Below are 22,302 nucleotides of genomic sequence, written 5' to 3' on the forward strand. Positions count from 1 at the left end.
AGAGGGCCCAGTTGGTAAAAAGGCCCTAAAGTAAAAAGCACTTGTCATTCCTTTATATTTGAGGAATAGCAAGAAGGCCCCCAGGCTGGGAAGAGACTGGTAGATGAGGTTAATAGGGAACAAATCACATAGGTCCAAGAGTTAATTTGAATTTTGTTCTGATAAATAAAGAGAAGACACTTCATTACTTCTTTTTATGAATAAATATAACTTTTGAACTTGAAGGAGGTATTACTAATAATACTAGCTGAACCATGTGTAGAAGAGATAACATCTCCTTTCTCCTTATCTGGGCACAAATATTGTCATGCTTCAAGAGTAAGCTACTTCCATACTTCTGAGGCAAGCCCATGTTCTGAAGCAGGTATTTGCTCACAGGACAAATAATAGGTCATTTCCGAATGGTTATTTGTTGAGGCTCACTTTTTCTCATGGCATTGTGCTGTCCTTAGAATTCTAAGATAAAATAAGAGCCCCAAAGAAACAGTTTGCATATGTGATTAATAATCTTCAGTTAACTATGATTCTTCTGCAATTAGACTTTGTGGCAATATTATGAGTATAATAATTTATATCTGCATAGTTCTTTATTGTACTGTCAGCTTCTTGATCCCATTTAGTGTTTACAATAAGCTTGCAACTGGTATTACCCTTACTGGACAGATATTTTAAAGATGAAGATATGACTATGCCTGCTAATAAACCTTAGTGATTCCCCACTGTCCACCCACTGGCTTATTAATCCTTCCTTGGGAAATATGTTTTAAGTTAATAACTAAAAGAAAAAGAGGCCGTTTGTACAAGGATAGCAACTTTATTTAAATATAAAAAATTTAGGAGCAAACTAAATCTCAACAATAAAGGGCAGCACTAAACAAATCTTGCTCTATCACTACACCAAAATAATTCTGTACCTACTTTTAATGATAAGAATCTAATCTAGGTTTAGGCATGAGTGTGTGTCCAAATATATGTGTCTGAGATGGAATAAATTTAATAAACAGGCTACTGAACAAATAATAATAATTATTATTTTACTATCTGAAAACAAACCTGTAGAGTAACTAGTAGTTACTAAATCACTAACTTATAGTCTATAAATTGTTTTTCCTAGAGGTCTTTAGAGATGAGAATGAATTATTTTTATATTGCAAAATGTCAAGAATTGTGTATTTGTTCCCTGTAGATTTATACAGGCAAGATATCGTGTATCTTTTTTTTTTGACCAATAGTTATATTGACTCAAGTTTTTGGGGCTAATTACCACAACTCATTCTCATACTTTGTGGTGATTTGTAGGTTGGTACCATAGTGAAATAAAATTGGTGTTGGCCCCTTAAGAACCTACCTAGCATTGGGGCTGGGGAGATAGCTTAGTGGTAGAGCTCTGGCCAAGCATGTTTGAGACTCTAGGTTTAATCCCTAACACTACCTAAAAAAGAATAGAAAAGTGGAGGGAAAAAATTCTATCATTGAGTTTGATTAATTTCCAAGTCTTTGAAAATTTGAGAGTTCTGATTAGCCTTTACTTATCTAGCTAATAAAATGTCAATTCACTTGATAGAAAAATTTCTTTAAAGACATGGAAAGCATAGAGAATAAAAGATTTCTTATATAAAGGTTGAAATCATCAATAAATGTAATCTTTAGGGAGACCTATGAAAAGAAGGGATTAATATTTTTTTTGAAGGTAAACCTCTTACATCCATTTAAACTATACAGTAAACCTATGAAGTAGATGTTGGTATTGTCCTAGTTTTACAGGTGATGAAACTCAAAGTAGTTGTTTAACTTACGAAAATTCACACAGTTCTAATTATACAGAATCATGCTGATAGCAAACTTCTATTACAAAGCAGAAAATAGGTGGTCACTAAATATTTGTGCCCTGCTTACCTACAAACATGACTGAATAGGAATGAATAAATGAATGAAAGGCAAGAGACTACTCTGTTCCTATAATCTTTTTTTCAATGTACACTATTTCCTCAGAGATAAATCTAGAAAGTTTCTTCAGAAATAATTAAATGACTTTAGGTTTTTTCTCTCTTACATCCCTTTCCAGTGAGGTTTAAATTACGTTATAATAAATCACGTGATAAAAATCCTGAGGAGGGAAATAAAGACTAGACACTTGGAAAGAGTAATTTTCTCTTAAATTTTGTGAAGTTAATAATTTATGAAGTTTTCAGCTATTTCTAAAAAATCTGCTTTAAACTAGTATTTACAATCAAGACATCTTTTGGTTATTGTAATTATTTTAAAATTTTTTATAGTATTCTGAAATGAGGTGATAGAATCACAGTAGTCAAAATGCTTATATAGCCAACAGTTGTCTATTTAATGTCTATTGCAGTGGCGTATATGTATAGTGGATTCATGTGTTTGTCTTCCATTAGTACATCGAAGTGTATGGTTTGTTCAGAAATATGAACTTAGGATTCTGTCACATTTAACAAGTAATAGGATTTTAAAGTATGTGTGTATCGGGTGTGGTGGGACATACCAGTAATCCTAGCTATTAGGGGAGGCTGAGGCAGGAGAGATTACAGATTTGAGGCTAGCCTTGATATAATGAGACTTTATCTCAAAATAGAAAAATAGAAAGGGCTAGGGATGTAGTTCAGTGTAGAACATCACAGGCTCAATCCCCAATATCACAAAACAAAACAAACTGTGTGATGTCTGTAACTCCATGTCTAACATTTCTAATCCTCAAATTAATTGATATCTAATTAAATTTGAGTTTGTAGTTATTTTAAATGAATGTCTTATAGGAATGGATGCCTATTAAGAAATTGAAGTAATTTTATTAGAGAAAGTTTGAGAAAGGGAAGGATTGCTGATACATGTCACAAAAAAGTTGCTGGATTAGAAATTTACTGAACTGGATTAGAAATGTACTTTTACAAAAAGGAGAAATTAGGCAGGTGGCAGAACTGCTGAGCTAAATCCCCAGCCATACCAAAAAGGAGAAATGAAATTGATGAAATGAAGGTGATGAGGAGGTAAATTGATGTTGAAGGGAGTAGAATATTTTGGATGAGATACTAGAGCCTTCTGGTATCTTCAAAGAGGATGTGCATGATGTGTCTGTCACCGTATGTAGCAGTACAGTGATCATCACTTCATGAAATGTGCAGTCTGTTTTATTGGTTTGCATTCAAAGTACAATAAATCTATGTGGAACTGAGAGGATTGTTTCTGTGAAGAAGGAACATTTTAAATTTTATTGTGAGTTGTCAGGGACTAAAGTTTGAAAGGTCTATAAACAGTAACTATATAATATTTTGGTTCTTGGTGTAGAGTGTTTTGTTTCTTCCTGCTAGCTTTCTGTGTGGCAGCTTTTAGACTGCTTTGCTGTTGTATCCTGTTTTTCATCTTGATCACAGTTTAATGACATACGTAACTCAAGTATGAAGTTTTCATGCTTCAGAAAATTGTTTGCATATAATGTGTGTCAATTTGCCCTATAGATGTGTATCTCTAAAAGTTGATGTGGTAGGACTTTTATAAATGTAATTATTTATGAATATTGAATTAAATTAAGAAAAACCATGCACAAGTGATTTGGGAATGTGAATTTTACATTAATCAGACCTGTCTTTATTTTTGTGTTTAGATATTAGGATACTTTAGTGCAGTTTCTCTTCAATTCAAATGATAAGACGTCTAGGACTAAGTAATTCAAAATTGGTCAAATAGTAATATCCTCTCTGTATTAAAAAAATTCTGTGCCTTTTGAATACTGAATTTTACACTTATGATAAATGCTAGTTGTAAACCATCCCTTTGAATTTTAAGTAAATTGTTAGTAGCTTCTGACTAATAATATCTCACTCTAATTTTAAAATTGTAACATTAATATTGGCATATGACGTCATTATAATTCAGGAACATATCTAAGTCTATAGTTGAAACCATGTTTAAGGAAAGTTTTAGATGATGTCATTCTATTCCCATTATGCTTTAGATTGGGCTACTGTCATGAATAGAACAAGCTTGAGATCGTGTCACCACTCAGTGCCATCTGCTTACATGTGTGTGTAAGTAATAGTAGGCCTTAGATAATGGATATAAAGAAGCATTAAAAAAAAAAAAGAATCATTGCTTTGTGGATTTCTTAGCTGGCTCTGTTTAGGTTCAAGTGTTCTGGGCTGAGCTTATAGTGAATTGTCACAGTTTGACCTTTTTCAGCCATAATACTTCTATAACCATGTGTTTAATGTTTTCTGTATGTTGACATGCAGAAGATGGACATGTGAAGGTTTTTTTTTTTGGTATGGGAGATGGAACTTGGGTCCTTGTGCTTGCGCAGCAGGCAGCAAAACCACTGAGCTAAATCCCTGGCCCAAAGTTTTAAAATAGTATAACAAAGATAGCTATTTAATTAGAAAAAAAAATAATGATTTTTTTGAACATTCAGATAACTTGTAAAAGAAAGTGCTCTTTAGGTAAAGAACCAACACCCCCTCCCACCATATGATTAATTTTCACCGTATGATACTGTAATTGTTTAGCCAGGTGTGGTGGCACACGCACTCAGTAGTTTGAGGTGAATCTTGGCTACATAGTCAGTCATCCTATATACTGTAGCAAGACCCTGTCTCAAAAAACCAAAAACAAACAACAAAAAGATTGTTTTCAGATACTATAAACCAAAGTGTTTTATAGAAAATCAATCATAAAAAGTACTTTTTTGTTAAGGAGGATAAAGCAGATTATCAGTGTTTCTGTAGTTTTCACTACTATATTTTACAAATATCTATTTAGTCCTGTATAGGACACAGGCTAAAATAACACCAAAAGGACCTAAATTATTATCTACAATAGTGGGATTACTGGCACTTTTATTTCCCCCCTTTAAACTTTTTACTTTATACATTGTTCATATATTTTATTGTATTGTATTGTATTTTATATTTTTCAGTACCAGAATCAAACTCAGGACCTTGCCCTTGCCAGGCAGGCACAGTGCCACTAAGCTACATCTCTGGCCCTGTTCATATATTTTAACAAAAAATAAGTGTTATAAAATTAATTCATTATAAAATATGAAATTAACTTCTATAAAACTTTTTGTTTTTTCAGTCCCAGGGATTGAACTCAGGACCTTATGCTTGCGAGGCAGGTGCGGCACCACTGAGCTAAATCCCTGGCTCAAGTTTTATAAAACTTTAAGGAGGAATGTTCTTAGTAGATAAAATGGATTCAAAGCTTTACACGTGAATTAGCAAATAGAATTTCTGAAATAGAATTACATGTTAATAATTAGTATTTTAAAACAGAAGCAAAATTGAGTTGCTAGTTATCTGAATATGATCGTTGATAGAAATGGGAAAATTCTGTACTATCGATATGCCTTGGAAACCGTTTTATTCTAACTCAGGTTTGCCTCAGTTATATTTATATCTTTTTTGATAACTGTTTACAGAATTTAACCGCTTTATATACATAGCATGCTAAATCTCACTTTGAATGTTTGCTCATTTGATTGTGTTATTTCTGGTCAGCAGACAAAATATTTGGCAAAAGTTTGCATATAGTACCTATCAGCTATTCCTTAACCTCATTTCTCAATTTTCTCATCTGTAAAGTAAAAAAGAACAGTATCTATTTCATAGACATGTTGGACAATTAAATGAGTACATACGTAATAAAAGCACTGAAATTTTATTGCTGCTGCTACTGTTGCCAAAAAGTTGTCATTGATGCCTCTCAGAAACAGGGGTGGGAAACCCATAGGGACTAGAATATTATCTTATCCTTTGTAATCCCCTATTTTGCTTAGCCTTGTAAATTCCCATTAGTTAAGGAGGGCTGTTAGCTATATACTTAGGTAGTTTCATTATTTAGGTATACAATAAATCTTTGGCTCATGCCTTAATAGTTATACCTAAAGTTTTTAACATGGGAAATAATTAACATAGGCAGAATTTTGAATCCTGTGTAATTTCAAGGTTGATGTGCCAAACAAATCTATTAACTAGAAAATTGAGGATCATTGACAGTATCCTAGTTTTTATTATCCAACAGTGACTCTTGTTTTCTACTTGTTTTATTTTCATCATAGGATTCAAACTGTACTGTTTATGAATTATGGTGCCCAGAGAAAGGTAATGATTAATTCTGGAATTTGCAGATTTAGGTAAACTGTTGCTTTTCTATAACACTATGGTTTTGAAGTAATTTTATTTCAGTGGCAAATTTATGAATCTTGCATATTTCTTTTGTCTTCTTCATAATGCCTTTTGCCCCAGAGAGATAATGAAGAATAGGATGTCTTTAGTAGTTTGTGAGAAAATTTGAATTTTCAAATTCATGAAAGAGAGTGGTTTAGTGGGGATATCTTGATCTTTCAGGTTTAAATTATTTCTGTCATTTCAGTACATAATTTTAAAAATTTCTTAAACCAAATTAAAATGTATTTAACTAGATTTCATATTTCCATGGGATAGTATTATGGTGCAAGTATACCTCATTTAATAAAAACCACTCTCGTGGCTTAAAATGCATCCCCCAAACAGAAATACTGAGAGAGAGTAGAGCCTAGGCAACCATATTTTATTCCTCCAGGTAATTTTAGACAATTCTGGATGCAAGACTTTTCCAGTTTTGTTCTCTCTATATTTTCATTTTAGCATTATATTTTAAACATAGTATATTTTTGTTTGTTTTGTTTTTTGGTACCAGGGATCAAACTCAGGACCTTGCGCTTGTAAGGCAGGTGGCGGCACCACTGAGATAAATTCCTGGCCCCTAAATATAGTATATTTTAAAACCTTAGGAATAAAGGGGCACATTTTATATTTAGTAATGAAAAGTTATATATCTTAACTTTTCATTGTATAGTATTTTCCTTTTTACCTTTTGTGTTAGTTAAATATACATAGATTACATGAATTAAACTGAAGTAATACCAACTTTATTGGATAAGAAAGAATGAGGGCTTGAGGTATAGCTCAGTGATGAAGTGCTTTATCTACCATTTATGAAGACTTGGGCTCTATTCCCAATGCTGCAGAGACAGAGATGGAGAGAAAGTACCAATGAGACAATGTTTCCTAATCTTTTTCTTATGATTATTATACAAACACCCAGGCTTTTTAGGTGTTTTTTTTCTAGTTGTCCCCTAATGAAATTTTAATGATACATACATAATTGTACATTTGTATGTATATTATTTGGATATCTGTGCATAAAACACTAAAAAAGTAAGAATTACTTTTTGCCCTTCAGGAGTGCCAATTTTCACTCCTTTGAATGTAATATTTCTCTTGCTGAGAATACAACAAAAATTCAACAAGATAAAAAGAAATTTCCCCTAATTTTATCTCTCAGCCTGTTAACATTTTGGTGTCCAGCTTTTTCAAAGATATTCAATGTATATATATATTTTTCTTTAACGGAATGAAATTAGATACATATTTTATGTTCTTTTTCTTAATATATTATGATTTTCATAACAATAAATATATTTTAGTAGTATCATATCTAATGGATAAATGTATGCATAGTGTTCTGTTACGAGTCTACTATAATTTATTTAAACTATTCCTTAATTCTCAATTTTTTATTATAAAAGCTTTGCTATCAGTATCATTGCAATTGACTTCTTCCGTACATCCTTAATTTCTTAGGATAAATTCCAAAAAGTAAAAATATTTTATTCTGTACATTTTAATATTTTTTGATATGTGTAAGATAGAAAGTGAAAATTCCTTTCCCTAGTGACAGCCACTGTTAAATAGTCAACCTTTTCCTGTGTGTATTTTAATATAGTTTCATAGAGTGATATCTGTCTTTTGAAACAGAAATAGATTGGCCAGAGATTTAGCTCAGTGGTGCTGCCGCCTGCCTTGCAAGCGCAAGGTGCCAAGTTCGATCCCTGGTGTCGAAACGGAATAGATTTATTTTAAATTCGCTGTTTACCCAAGGTATTTTGCTTATCTTTTCATATTACTATATATAATTCTACCTTATTCTTTGTTATTGTTGTACTGAGAGTTGAACTCAGGATCTTCACACTGAGCTATATCCCTGCCCCTTTTTTATTTTTCACTTTTGAAACAGTGTCTTGCTAAGTCATCAAATTAAGACTAGGCTTAAACTTGTTCTCTTGCTTCAGCCTCCAGAATGCTGAGCTTCAGGAGTGCGCTACCACACCTGCTTCTACCTTATTCTTTTAACCAGTATTCTACTGTGTGATGTACAGTAATTTGGCTGGTCTTCTATTAAAGGATGTTTTGTTCCTGATTTTGTTTTGTTTTGGAAAAATCTTTGCTTGTTTCTGTATCATATATTTCCATTTGTGATACAATTGCTGTGATACAATTGAAAGTACTTTATTCAATTTTTTTTAATATGTTTGCAGTACATAATAATTACATTCGTCTTAGGCCTAGGTTTTTTTTATGTTTTCTATTATTTCATTCCTTTGGTATTGGTACCAGCTTTTAATTATGATAGCTTTATAGTGTACTTTTAAATATGGAACTAGAAAATGTTCTGTAAGTATGCAGGTGTGCCTGTATATTTTTCATATTACAAGTTACTGTTTAATTTTAGAAATAATTTTTTATTTATTACTTTTAAAAAGAAGTATGTATTTTAACCAGACTATAATAATACACATATTTGAGAACTTTTAGTAGCTGGCAGTAATTCGGAACTCTAAAAGCACCTGTGATTTTCTTCTCTGTGTTAAGCACCTTTAAGCATAGTGAACAAACAAGCTGTTGAGCTGTGAGCTTTTTGGGAATACCTAGAATTACAGCTTTGCTGTCAGTTATGCCTTTTAATCCTGGATTTATTGATTGAAGCATTTTGGACTGACACTCTCTGCTGCAGGAATTTTTGTTCTTTTCAAAGGAGGTATTTCTTTTTACATTTTTGGTCATTGTACTTATTTTAGACAGTATATACTGCGCAGTTTCTGCTTATTTTTATAGAGTTGTTTTACTTATCTTTTTCAGTTACACATTTTTCTGAACTTTGTAATCTAATAAAGTTCAAAATATAGCAGAATATATTAAGTAACATTGGTGAATCAGTGTTTGATTTTTATAGAATTTTAATCTAATAAGTGCTTTTCATGGATTCAAACAGGTTTCTTCATTGGAAACCAGAAAACACTGTAGAATAATGATGCTTTGATTTTTAAAATAGAAATCTTTCGTGTTTAGAAAAGTGCTAATTTCTTTGAGAGCCTGTTTCTCCTATAAACTTGGTCTTGCATGGCATTATTAACATCTGTAAATGTTGATTTTGGTACTAATAACTATATTGTCCATGAACTACTTTTTTTTGTTTTGTTTTGTTGGTACCAGGGATTGAACTTGGGTCCTTGCGCTTGCGAGGCAGGCGGCAGAACCACTGACCTAAATCCCTGGCCCAAAGAGCTACTTTTTTTAGAGGACACTCTGAAGTGAGATTTTCAAATGCTCTTAGTTTTCTGGAGTGTTCACCAGTAGGATGAAGACTAACCATAATATAATAAATGGTATTCAGAATTCAGGCAGGATTGTTTCTAAGATTTGAATTTCTTGGAGTTGAGTTGTTAACACAGCTAGGTTAGGCTCATTACAGAGATTTATACCAATTTGAGTCAGGAGAGGGGAGGTCTTCATCTATCAAAGTGAAAACCAACTGTTTTCACTTAATAGCATTTTTTTTCATGGCATGTTTATGGAAAACTAACATCTCAATTGTGATTTTATCTTTTGAGATTAACCATTTAACCAAGTTGGAGATTTTGTTCTTTGGTTCAGAATTTAACTTTAAAGCTTTGAAGATGTGTGCATGAAGCCAGGTCCTTTATCTCAGAATCACAGCCACAATGACAACTCATGCTTGGGAATTGATTTATTAAGATTTTAGCCCTTTGGCCAGTCCTGTGTGGTAGCTTAGCTACCGCCTTATCTACCTCATTGCCCACTTTGTTTTCGGAAGACTAAAGCTGTATGAAAACTTTAATTTAAATGTGTAGTCCATATAAGGAAGATATTCCATTTTAACTTGTTTTTTAAAACTAAAATGTTCTGACATTATTATTAAATCATTACAAAAATTAAAATGCATGGTAGACATTTGTGCTTTATAAAATTTTAAATATTTCCATTTTATTCTTCATTATTTAAAATATTTTTCCCTCACTAAGTATTGTGATAAGTTAGTACCAGTAGTACTTTAATTAGCAATAGCTTTTTGGTGGCAAGTCTTCATTGATGAGTTTGGTGGAATATACATTTTCATTGTACTTAGAAGTTGAAAGACCTTATTTTGATGTTTTATTCCCCGACCAAAAGTAAGCTTCTATTCAAGAAAGTATCTAGAAAAGTTGTATTAGTCCTTTGTATAATTATTTTCCCAAAGTATTACTAAAGCAATCTTTGAAAATCCTTTGAGTAGCTTTTTAAAAGTTCAATTTTATTAAGTATTATATTATAAAAGATATAAATATAAATACAAAAATATAGAAAGAATACAAATAAGATAAAAATAATAGTTATCAGTTTGCTATGTATCCTTAGAGACATTTCCTGTAAAAACTTACGTATATACAAATAGTTTTGCTTTCATATCTGCTTTTTTTTTTTAAGTCTTCATATGTAGAAATGAGATATGAAGACTAGAAATGTTTTATACTCTCGTGGTAGTAAATAAAAATTCCATTCTTCAAAGATAAATTTTATCAAGTTTCTCATCACTACCCTTGCTCTTTCTACTGAAAAAAAAATTGATTGTAAAACACTGTGCTGTGTTAAACCAGTCACCACCTCATACATCTCTTGTTAAGCATCACTCTTGATTGTATCATTTTCTCTTGTGCTTGGTTTAATCTCATTTTTAAAAAAATCATGGGCTATGAGCAATAGATTATCATATATATGCCATAAGCCTTCACAGGAGTAGCTACACTACCATCTAGCTTTGTGTATTTATACTCTGATGTTTGCATGACAACAAAATCACCCACTAACAAATTTCTCACAACATATCTCCATCCTTAAGCAATGCGTGACTATGTGTTAATTCTAAGGAAAAATCCACATTATTTGTACAGTGCAGATTAGATAGACAAGAAGATGACTGACATGGCAGTGTGGTATGGTTAACCACGCACATTCTAGAGCCAAACTGTCTGGCATATAATCCTGGTTCTTAATTTATGTCTGTTGAATTGGACAAGTAGTTTTAACCTCTCGACTTTATGTCTAAAATGGTCCCCGACTCACAGGAATGTTGTGAAGATTATAAATAATAGTTAAAATTAATTTTTCTCCTTTTCTATCTTCTAACATTTCTTATCTTTGTATTGACCATTCCTTCTGGCATTAAATTAATATTTCCTCTCATAAACTTGAGCAGGGAAACTTTTTCTGTTAAGGAGACAGATAATATTTTAGGTTTTCCAGACCACATGATTTCTGATGCAAACACAATTGGCTATCCATAGCTACAGAATCCATAGCTGTGGATTCAACCAACCATGGGTAAAAAAAATATTCAGGGTAAAAAAATTGCATCAGTACTGAATATGTATAAACAATACAGTATAACAACTATTTACATAGCATTTGTACTGTATTAAGTATTACAAGTAATCTAGAGATGATTTAAACATATGGTGTATAGATTTTATGCAGCTACTGTGCCATTTTATATAAAGGACTTGGCATCTGTGGATTCTGGTGGCTGTAGAACCTGGAACCAATCCCCTTCAGATACCACAGGATGGATACCAAGGAACACTGTATTCAACTCTGCTATTGTATGGTGAAAGCACCCATAAACCATATGTAAACAAATGAGTGACTGTCCAGTTTATTTATAAAACAGAAGTTTGAATTTCATTTATATGCACAATATATTCATTTATATTGCACAATAGAAGGTATTGTTTTTCTTTTGATTTTTTTAAAATTTAATTTCATTTTTTAAAAGAAAATCATTAAGAATGTGAGAATCATTTACGTCACAGGCCACATAAAAACAAGCATTAGCCTGAATTTGACTTGTGGGTCAGTTTCCTGACCCTTGAAATAAAGGAACCTGCATTTTCTGACAACTATTTCAGCCCCCCCACACACACACACATTTTAAGTCTGCCTTCTTTCCTTAATTTCCCCATACTTCGTGGAATCTAGAAAAAAAGATTTTTTTTGCCACGTGGTTTAGAATTTTAAAATTCATCTCACACCCTTTGAATTTAGAATAGTTTATTGGCATATATGTGAAACATTGAAACTTCATGGACTCTGTACTCTTCTAAAAATGACATATATAACTGTGGTTAGGGTTCTTGGGTTGCAAGCAACAGAAACACCACTGAATTGTCTTGTTCACTGGTGTTTGTCCTTAGTACTAGGATATAGTAGGTATTTGTATTAGGGAACCAGACACATACCTATAGAACTAGGAAGACCAATACATACATATATACACACATACAAGCACATACACACGCACAATAAATACAGAGATTTTTCAAAGAATTGCCTTCGTGATTGTAGGAGCTGTCAAGTCCACAATCTATTGGGCAAGTCATCTATAGGGCAAGTCAGGCTGCCCTATAGATTTAGAGCTGGAGTTGATATTGCAGTCTTCTTTAGGGAAACTTTCATTTTGTTAAGATCTTTCAACAGATTGGATGGGGCCTACCCATGTTATTGAGGATAATCACCTTTTTGTTTTGTTTTTTGCTTTTGAGACGGTCTCACTATGCAGTTTAGGCTGGTCTTGAACTCATGGAGATCCTCCTGCCTCAGCTTTCTGAGTGCTGGCTTACAAACATGCGTCACCACACCCAGCAACATCTTTTCTTAAAGTGAACTGATTGTAGATTCACGCGGTTTACATAATACCTTCATACTTTCATAGCAGCACCTAGATTCCTGTTTGAATAATTAGCCAAGTTGGCACATTCAGCTAACCATCACACCATTCAATAAAAGTTTGTCCAGTAACAGGATGAACAAATGGGTAGAATAATCAACTTAAGCAAAAATTGTGTTTGAGGAAGTCAGTAACAGAATTTAAATGAAAAATGAGGAAGTAGGTCCCGGGAATCCCTGAGAAGAACTAGGGCTGTTTTCAAGGACGAGGACCTAGGTAGCAGTATAGAACAGTGTCTTTAGTGTCCCACAGTCAAAATGAGTGAGCTCTAACCATTTTCCAACCTCATATCATTCTACTCAAAGTTTAGCTTCCCGGGTAGCTTAGCCTGACAATCTTAGTTTGAGTTAAGGTGACATCACCTTTGCCCAGTGCAGAGTGGGACACCTTGATGCTCCAACCAGTATTGCTTTCCAACAGAAGTTACCAAAAACAAGGAAGAAAAAAGTTAAAAAAGAAAATTTTAAGGGGGAAAAAAAAAAAGGAAGAAGGGACACTAGACATGCAAAAATAACAGGTTTATCAACTCCTTGTTTCCTATGCATATAGAGGCACAACTGATAAAGACATAGACTGGGGCAGACTATGTAAAATATTATTAGCCCTGATAATGAGCTTAGGCTTTATGGTCACCTTTGAAAACTTGAAATTTAGGCTGGCCTTAAACTCACTGTGTAGTCAATCTGTCCTCAAATGTACTGCTGTGCTCCTGCCTCAGCTTCCTGAGTGCTGAGATTATAGGCATGTACCAGCACGCCTGGCCTCCCATTTTGTATAGTAGAAGACACTAAGGTATTCTTGTAAAAGTAAATCTTTTCTTTTGGACTCCTCACCACCCATTTTGACAGAACTCCTGGTTAATGACTAATTATTTCCTATACTTTCTTTTCTCTCATAACATTGATTTGACAGACTTTTTATTTTAGTATGTTTCTTCTATGCAATAGTATACCTCTGTCCATTTTTTAGGGGATCCCGACCAGTTAGAATTAATAATGTTTTGTTCTAATTGGAAGAAATAACATGTCTCTCTTTACATTCTCCACCATTTTGCTTTTTCTTTCATATTTTAACTTGATGTACAGTTTTCTTCCATTGACTTGTCCACTTAATTATTTTTTTACATTTTTTAGTAGTATATGTTTGTGATCCATAATGAATATATTCATTGTGGGGTATTTATATATATATATAATCACTTCTTGATCCTTTTTACTTCCTCTCGCCTCCCTCTCTTCTCCCCTACCAATGTACAATAAATTTGAACATTTAGGGAATAAAAAATAGATGCATCCATGAGAGTGGAACACTTTCTGAACACACAACTAGCTTAATCTTTTGAAGAATATTTGGCTTTTTTAAATGCAGAGTCTACATAATTGATAAATTAACCAGACATTTTGAGAATGGAATTATAATATTTTTTCTTGTTAGATTTGGATGACTGGTTATATTTTTCTTTCTCATTGCTTTATATCCTTAATAGAAAAACATAGTGAATAATTGTTAATAGGGTTCATTATATTATTTTTTCTCTGTTAATCCAGATATTGGAGGTTAGTTTTGAGATGTTCACTATGCTCAATATGCCTTAGCCAATAATATTTCAATTATTTGCTTCTTGATAGTGTAACAAGGTATTGTTTTCAGGGCTCTGGGCCTAACACACGTTAAGATTATGGCTTCTAGAGAATTCGGTCATAGATATTTAATTGTAGTTTCTCCATTGAACCTTGGGCCTCAAGGGTTTTAGTAACATTTAAAGTGTTTATAGTGGTTCCACTGCCTGCCTCGCAAACGCAAAGTCCTGAGTTCAATTCCCAGTACCAAAAAAAAGAAAGACAGACAGATAGGAAGGAAAGTGTTTATAGCCTGGGATTTAGCTCAGTGGCACTGTGCCAGCCTCACAAGTACAAGGCCCTGAGTTTGATCTCTGGTACCAAAAAACAAAAAAAGTGTTTTCTGTATCAGGTTTTTGTTTTTTTTTTAATTTAACTGTAAAACTTTTTTCCAGTTAGCCCAAATCTAGCCCTCTAAACAAGCTATTCTTACTCTTATGGAGAAGTTTGATACTTACTTTTTATTGATTAGTATCTCCTACTATGAAGTTATCTATATTGATAAATTTTATATAATAATATCAAGAGATTATAGGGACTTTCCTTTTCTTTTGTTTTCATATTTTGATTTTTTGAGACAGGGCCTCATTATGTAGTTCAGGCAGACCTTGAACTCACTATGTAGCCCGGGCTGGCCTGGAATTCACAGGACTCTTCCTGTCTCAACATCTCAAATGCTGGGAATACAGGCATGTACAGCCACACCTAGCTTGTAGTAACTCATTTTTGAAAACTTGAGAATTATGTGAGCCCCTCAAAATTAGACTCAAGCACAGCATTAAGTGTTGATCATTTCATCATTTATGTGTATGTAGCATTTTTTAAATCTCACAATTTGTATATGCTGTTGTTCTGATACTTCTGTGTATACCAAAGGATTAAGATAGATCTAAATACTGAGAAATTTCTCCTTATCAGTGTAAATGTGTACAAATGTTGCAGATAACATCAGTCTTTCTGGTATACTGTACTGAGAATTTTACTCTTCAGTGAAAATAGCTGTGTTGTTGATGTCTGGAACTAATTGTACATATATATTCCTCTATTATTATATTTTCAGGTTTGTATTATAACAAATTCACCTCTTCACTGTGATAAAATTTGTTTAGTAGGGATGTGTATGTGTGTTTCTGTGTATGAGGGTTATCATTTAATATGAGAGTATTTTTGACAATATAAAGGTTTTCATACCTCACATTTTATTTTATAATTTAAATTCTTTTATGAAATGTTATTTCTTTTGCTGTTCTTTTAATATCCTTAAATGTTTGCATGTTTATAACCCCTAGACACTGCTCTTCAGCCCTTTGTTGTCAAATGCAAGGTTTTGTGTTCTTTTTCCTAATTTCAACGAGAGAAAGGTACATTTCACTCAGACATCACTCCCCCTTGCTCTGGAGTGCTGGGAATGAACCCAAGGCCTTGCACGTGGTAGGCTACATCCTCCAGATACATGAGGTAACTTTTAAAAAATAGAATGAGGCACTGTCACCAAGCAGATATTTTTATCAAACAGATATTTTCCAGATATTAATAATATTTTTCTGGTCAGAAATTTTCCCACTAGAAATGGACTCAGTAATTTTCATGGTTAAGTTTTTTAAAAAAATTTAATCAGAAGTGCATTTTCTAAGACTGTTGTAATATATTGATTTCTGCAGTAAGGCAATCTATGATATGCCACACCTTGCATTGATGTATATATAAATAATCAACAATGGAGAAAAGAGTTCAACCACTGTGAACAGAGAAGTTACTGATACCATTAAAGGATGAAATCTTGTCATTTGTGATGACATAGATAGAACTGGAGGTCATTATACAAAGTGAAGTAAGCCAGGACAAAAAGACAGGTACTGCATGATTTCATTCATACATAGAATATAATAATCAAGTTGATCCCATAGGTTGAAAGTAGGGTGATGGTTACCAGAGCCTGAGGAAAATAAGGGAGAGAGGGAGGGACAGGGTAAAGTTGTTTAATGGATATGAAGCTATGGTTAGGAGCAAGAAGTTCTGGTGTTCTGCACAGTAGGATGACTATAGATAATGATAATGTTCTCTCTCTATATAAAAACTATATATATATAGTTTTTTGAAAGCTAGAAGAAAAGATTTTTTTTTTTTGGTACCGGGGATCGAACTCAGGTCCTTGCGCTTTTGGGGCAGTCAGTGGCACCACTAAGCTAAATCCCCAGCCCCCTAGAAGAAAGGATTTTGAATGCTTTTACCATAAAGAAAAAACATTAGAAGAGATAGTAGTTTGTCCTGATTTGAGTATTACACAATGTAAACATGTTGAAATATCACATGGTATCCTGTAAATATGTATAATTATTAAATATCAATTTAAAAGGCAAAAACATGAATAATAATACCTCTACCTTATCACAAAAATCAAAGATTATAGTCCACATCATGTACTTATTACAAAAGATTAGCCATAAGTCCTTTCTTCCCTTGCTGTTTTTTTTTTTTTTGGTACTGGGGATTGAACTTTGGACCTTGCGCTTGCGAGGCAGGTGACAGAACTGCTGAGCTAAAATCCCCAGCCCTTCCCTTGTTGCTTGTGATCAGAACTTTATCACTGATTCTGGTATCTTTTTTTTTTTAGTACCGGGGATCAAATCTGGGTATCATTTTTTTTGGGGGGGGTATCATTTTTTAAGTTGTTTTGTTTCTATACAGTTTTTAGCAGAACATTTAGTATTTAAAGTAATATTTAAAGGCAGATGTGATGATGCATACCTGTAATCCTTGCTACGTGGGAAGCTAGGAAAACAGGGTTGCAAGTTCATTGTCAGCCCTGACAATTTAGTGAGACCTTGTCTGGAAAACTAAAGTCAAAAGGGCTGGATATGTAGCTCAATGATGAATGCTTGCCAGCATATGCAAAGCCCTGGATTCAACCTCCAGGACAGTAATAAATAGATAGGTTGGTAGGTAGGTAGGTAGCTAGATAGATAGAGAGATAGAGAGATGCATTATTCCTTTTTTTTTTTTTTTTTTTGGTATCGGGGCTTGAACTCAGGATCTTGCGCTCAGGCACCGGAACCACTGAGCTAAATCCCCGGCCCGCATTATTCCTTTTAGCAAGAACATGCCAAAGGTACCAAACAATGCTGTCTTAGATTTCTAAGAGGTGGAGAACCAGTCAGAATGCTTTTATGTACTTGGTTAACCTTTATGCTATTTGGAATGTGAAACCAACTTGTGATTTTCATTCTTCTATTAGAAAGGCTTGGGGCCAGGGATTTAGCTTAGTGGTTCCGACGCCTGCCCTGCAAGTACAAGGACCTGAGTTGAGTTCGATCCCTGGTACCAAAAAAAAAAAGGCTTTAAAAGAAACCACCATGTTGTACATTGATGTCATTAGGACTATTGGGAAAAATACTTGTTTTAGCCATGAAGATCCTCTCAACTCTGTATTTATTTCCCTCCTCCCCTTCACACACACACACACACACACACACACACACACACACACACACTCTGAGAATTGAACCCAGGGCCTTCATACTGAGCTACATCCCTATTCATTTTTTATTTTGAGACAAGGTCTTGCCAGGTTGTCCAGACTGGGCTCAAACTTGCAGTCTTCCTGCCTCAGCTTCTAAGAGTTATGGGATTACAGGTGTGTTCCACCATGCCTGGCATATACTTATTTTAATAGTGAAAACAGTTTTGGCTTAGAACTCTTCTAACAGTATATATGAGTAATAGTATTTGTAGAGTTCTTTTCACAAATTTTGTCTCCCTTACATCTTCACAGTTCTGTGAAAAAAAGTAGGACAGGTGGCATCATTCTACTCTTAAAAGTTGAGAAAGCTTTAAAGTTCAGGAACTTGCCCAGAGGTAAATAGCTCGTTAGGTCTGCTATCTCTTAGTTGGTTTGTTTGGGTTTTTTTGGTTCTACTAAATCAAAGAACTGTGTCGAATGCCTTCCTGCTATGTGTTTGACTTGTAATTTCCAAAATGTTCTTAAATTGTTGAAATTGCTGGCCTTTTCACATTGCCAGAAGTATGAACCCTTTGAAAATAGACTTCATTTTTTTTTTTTTTGGTACCAGGGATCAAACTCGGGACCTTGCACTTGTTAGGCAGGCGGTGGTAGACTTCATTTTTTACACAAAAACTTTCACAGTGAAATTGAGCGGAAGCTACAAAGATTTTGCATATAACTCCTACCCCACACATGCATAGCCTCCATTCTCAGCATTTTCATGTTCATTTGTTATAGTGGCTGAACATACAGTGTCAAGTCATTACTCAGTCCGTATTAGGGATCACTCAGTGTTGTACATTCTGTAGATTTGAGCAAATGTGTAATGACATGCATCCACAGTATAGTATCATAGAGTAGCTTCACGGCCCTAGAAATCCTTTGTGTTCTTGGGGCGGGGGGGGGGGGTGTATGTCAAGAAGGAGGAACAAAAAAGTTCTAACACATTAATAATTTTAATCTTATTTGTAGCTTTAGGATTTAGAAACATTTTATTTAGAACTATGTTTTCAAATTGTATCTGATGCTAGTTATTTTAATTGATTCTAAATATAATTTTGATTCAAGGGGGACTATGAAAGATTCTTCCTTTGGTTCTTACAATATTTCTAGTCAAGCTGCCCAGTTTCAAAAACAAAAGTGACTTTGTACTTTTGATGATCATTTAAAAAGCTAATATGCTTTACATTTGTATAATACCTGTGGGGAAATAACACATGTATTTTAATTGAGGACATTCTTTGCAAGAAATTCAGTTCAAGCATTTTTAGAACCTCATGTATTTATGAGCCCTGCATTGTAAAAGGAGAGAATACCAAATAATTCTTAACTTGCTTTGAACAAAGTTTACATTGATAGAGAAGGGAAGGCTAATTATGAAACAGAAAAGAGGTTGCTAAACAGGTCTAAGGCCTGCTTTGTATAGCTCTCAAGTTAAGAATGACTTACACTTCTTGAAGACTTTTTTTTTTCCTTTTTCTTTTTTTCTTTTTTCTTTTTTTAAGATAGAGTATTACTGTGTAGGTCAGGCTGGTCTTAAACTCACAATGTAGCCCAGGCTGTCCTTACTCATGGTGATCCTCCCGCCTCAGCCTCCCAAGTGCTAGAATTACAGGCATGAGCCACCATGCCCAGCTAAAGGTTTTTTACACTTGATCTTAGCCAAAGAGCCGAGAAGCAAAGAAGGTTTTTTTTTAAGAAAAAGAATAATATGCAACATAGACTATATGTGGCTCACAAAGCATAAAATATTTGCTGTCAGGCCTTTGCAGAAAATGTTTGCTGACTAGAAGAGAAATATGTGTCACAAAAATAAGACATTAGGGAAATGCAAATCAAAACCACAATGACATACCACTTTGTATTCACTAAGATGGCTGTTGTAAAAAAAAAAAAAAACCCAAACCAACAGCAATAAGTGTTGGCAGGGATATGGAGAGATTATAGCTTTCATACATTGCTGTCTTAGAAAACAGTTTGGCAGTTCCTCAGATAGTTAAATAAGGTTACCATATGACCCAGCAGTTCCACTGATAGGTTTATTCTGAAGACAATTGGAACATATGTTCACACAAAATGTTCATAGTAATAAAGAAAAAGTTCATATGAATGTTCATAATAAGTAAAAAATAGAAACAACCCAAAAGTCCATGAGATAATATATGGATAAACAAAATGAACTATAGCCACTTGATTGAATATTATTCACCTATAAAAAGGAATGAAGTACTGATGTGCTACAACATGGAAGAATCTTGGAAACATTCTTAATAAAGGAGCCAGCCACAAAAGCCCCAACAAACCAAATGATTCCATAAATTGTCCAGAAAAGGTAAATCTGTAGAAACATAAAGTAGATTAATTGTTACCAGAGGAAATGGGGAGGATCTGCTAGTGGATACAAAGTTTTTTAGGGTTAAGAAAGTGGTCTGGAGCTGGGGATTTAGCTCAGTCGTGCCTTGAAAGTGCAAGGTTCTGAGTTCCATTCCCCCCACCCCCCCGGCGGGGGGTGGTGGTCTGGAATTAGGAAGTAGTGATGGCTTGTACAACATTGTAAATATTTTTTAAACCACTGAATTGTACTTTTTAAATGGTGTATTTGATAGCACGGAATTATATCTCAAAAATGTAACCTTGGCCAGGTGTGGTGGCCACATGCATATAATCATCCCAGCACTCTGGAGGCTGCAGCAGGAAGATTGCCCTAAGTTTGAGGCCAGCCTGGGCTACAGAATGAGTACAAAGCCAGCCTGAACTACATATCAAGACACAGTTTCAAGGAAAAAAAAAAAACAAAACGATTAAGTGGTACAAAAAAGGTTATTAGGGGCAGGGATTTAGCTCATTGGTTCTGCTGCCTGCCTTGAAAGTACAAGGTTCTAAGTTCGATTCCTGGTACCAAAAAAAAAAGAGAGAGAGAGGGAGAGAGACTGACTCTTTAATCCAGTCATTTATCAGTTGTCTCTGTGTATATGTGAATATCCCTTTTTAAATCCAGTAATATGTGCATTTCTTCTATCTTTGGGCTGCTGTGAATATAAAGCTGCTGTGAACATGAATGTACAAATAGCATTTGAATCCCAATTCTTTCAGTTCCTTCCACCCAGTAGTGGAATTGCTGGATCATACAGTAATTCTATTTGTAATTATTTGAGGAATCATTCTATTTTCTATAGCAACTACACCAGGTTTACCTTCCCACCATTGCACCATGGTCTCAATTTCTCCACATCTTTTCTAATGCATATTATTTGCTTTTTCTGCTTTTGATTTTTATAATAGTCATCCTGTGTGTGTGAAGTAGTATATTATTTTATGGTTTTGATTTGCATTTCCCTAATGATTAACAGTATTAAAACATCTTTTCATGTGCTTATTGGCCATTTATATCTTCTTGGAGACGTGCAATTTAAATCTGCCTGATAATTTTGTGCTGTTTTTTTTTTAGCCCTTGAGTTTTTTTAATTGTGTTGTTTGTTTTTCAGTCATTTAATTGTCCAAGTTCTTTATTCTGGATATTAATCCTTATCAAATACATGATTTGTAAATACTTTTCTCTCATTCCATGGGTTGCTTCTTCATTTTGTTAATATCCTTTGATAAAAGTTTTATATTTTGATGTTGTTCAACTTATTTTTTTAATTGCCTGTGCTTTTAGTGTATGTTATGTGCAAAAAAGTTATTGCTAAAACCAGGATCACATAGCTTTCCCTCATGCTTTCTTCAATATAATTTTATAGTTTTCCTTTCATATTTAGGTCTTTAATCCACTTTGAGTCAAGTTTTATATATGTTGTAGGGTAAAGAGCCATTTTCATTCTTTTGCATATGGATATTCAATTTTCCTAAAAGATTTATTTTATAATATGGACTATTTTGGTAAATTTTCCATGTGTGCTTGAAAAATGTGTGGTCTTCTGTTGTTGGATGAAATGTTCTGTGAATGTCAGTAAGATCCAGTTGATTGATGGTGTTGTTCAGCTGTGTACTTACTGATTTTCTGCTTAAGCTGGATCTGTCAATTACTGACAGGGATATTGAAGTCTCTAACTATAATAATAGATTGGTATATTTCTCCTTACATTTGAGTCTGATTTTGCCTAACATATTTTGATTTTCTGATGTTGTATAACTATACATTAAGACTTGTTATATCTTCTTGGAGAATTAACTCAGGACCTTGCACTTGGGAGGCAGGTGCGGCACCACTGAGCTAAATCCCCAGCCCTTTAAAATCCAGTCTTGACAGTCTGTCTTTTAATTGGTGTTTAAAATGATTATTGA

The 22,302-nt window shown here is 33.8% G+C and overlaps 1 protein-coding gene across 4 annotated transcripts in view; it reads left to right on the forward strand.

The window, feature by feature from the left end:
• Positions 1 to 22,302, forward strand: part of Rap1a (RAP1A, member of RAS oncogene family) — an 85,888-nt gene that overhangs the window by 12,335 nt on the left and 51,251 nt on the right. Inside the window, exon 3 of one of the 4 annotated variants that reach the window (XM_021265669.2) lies at positions 6,074 to 6,116. The exons of the other annotated variants lie outside the window; for them this stretch is intronic. The gene's annotated coding sequence lies outside the window, so the exon portion shown is untranslated. The remainder of the gene's footprint in view (positions 1 to 6,073; positions 6,117 to 22,302) is intronic. 4 annotated transcript variants of the gene reach the window in all.

The sequence above is a fragment of the Heterocephalus glaber genome, unplaced genomic scaffold (assembly GCF_053883595.1).
Source record: "Heterocephalus glaber isolate CG9 unplaced genomic scaffold, H.glaber_assembly_v1.0 deba00001442, whole genome shotgun sequence".
NCBI lineage: Eukaryota > Metazoa > Chordata > Mammalia > Rodentia > Bathyergidae > Heterocephalus > Heterocephalus glaber.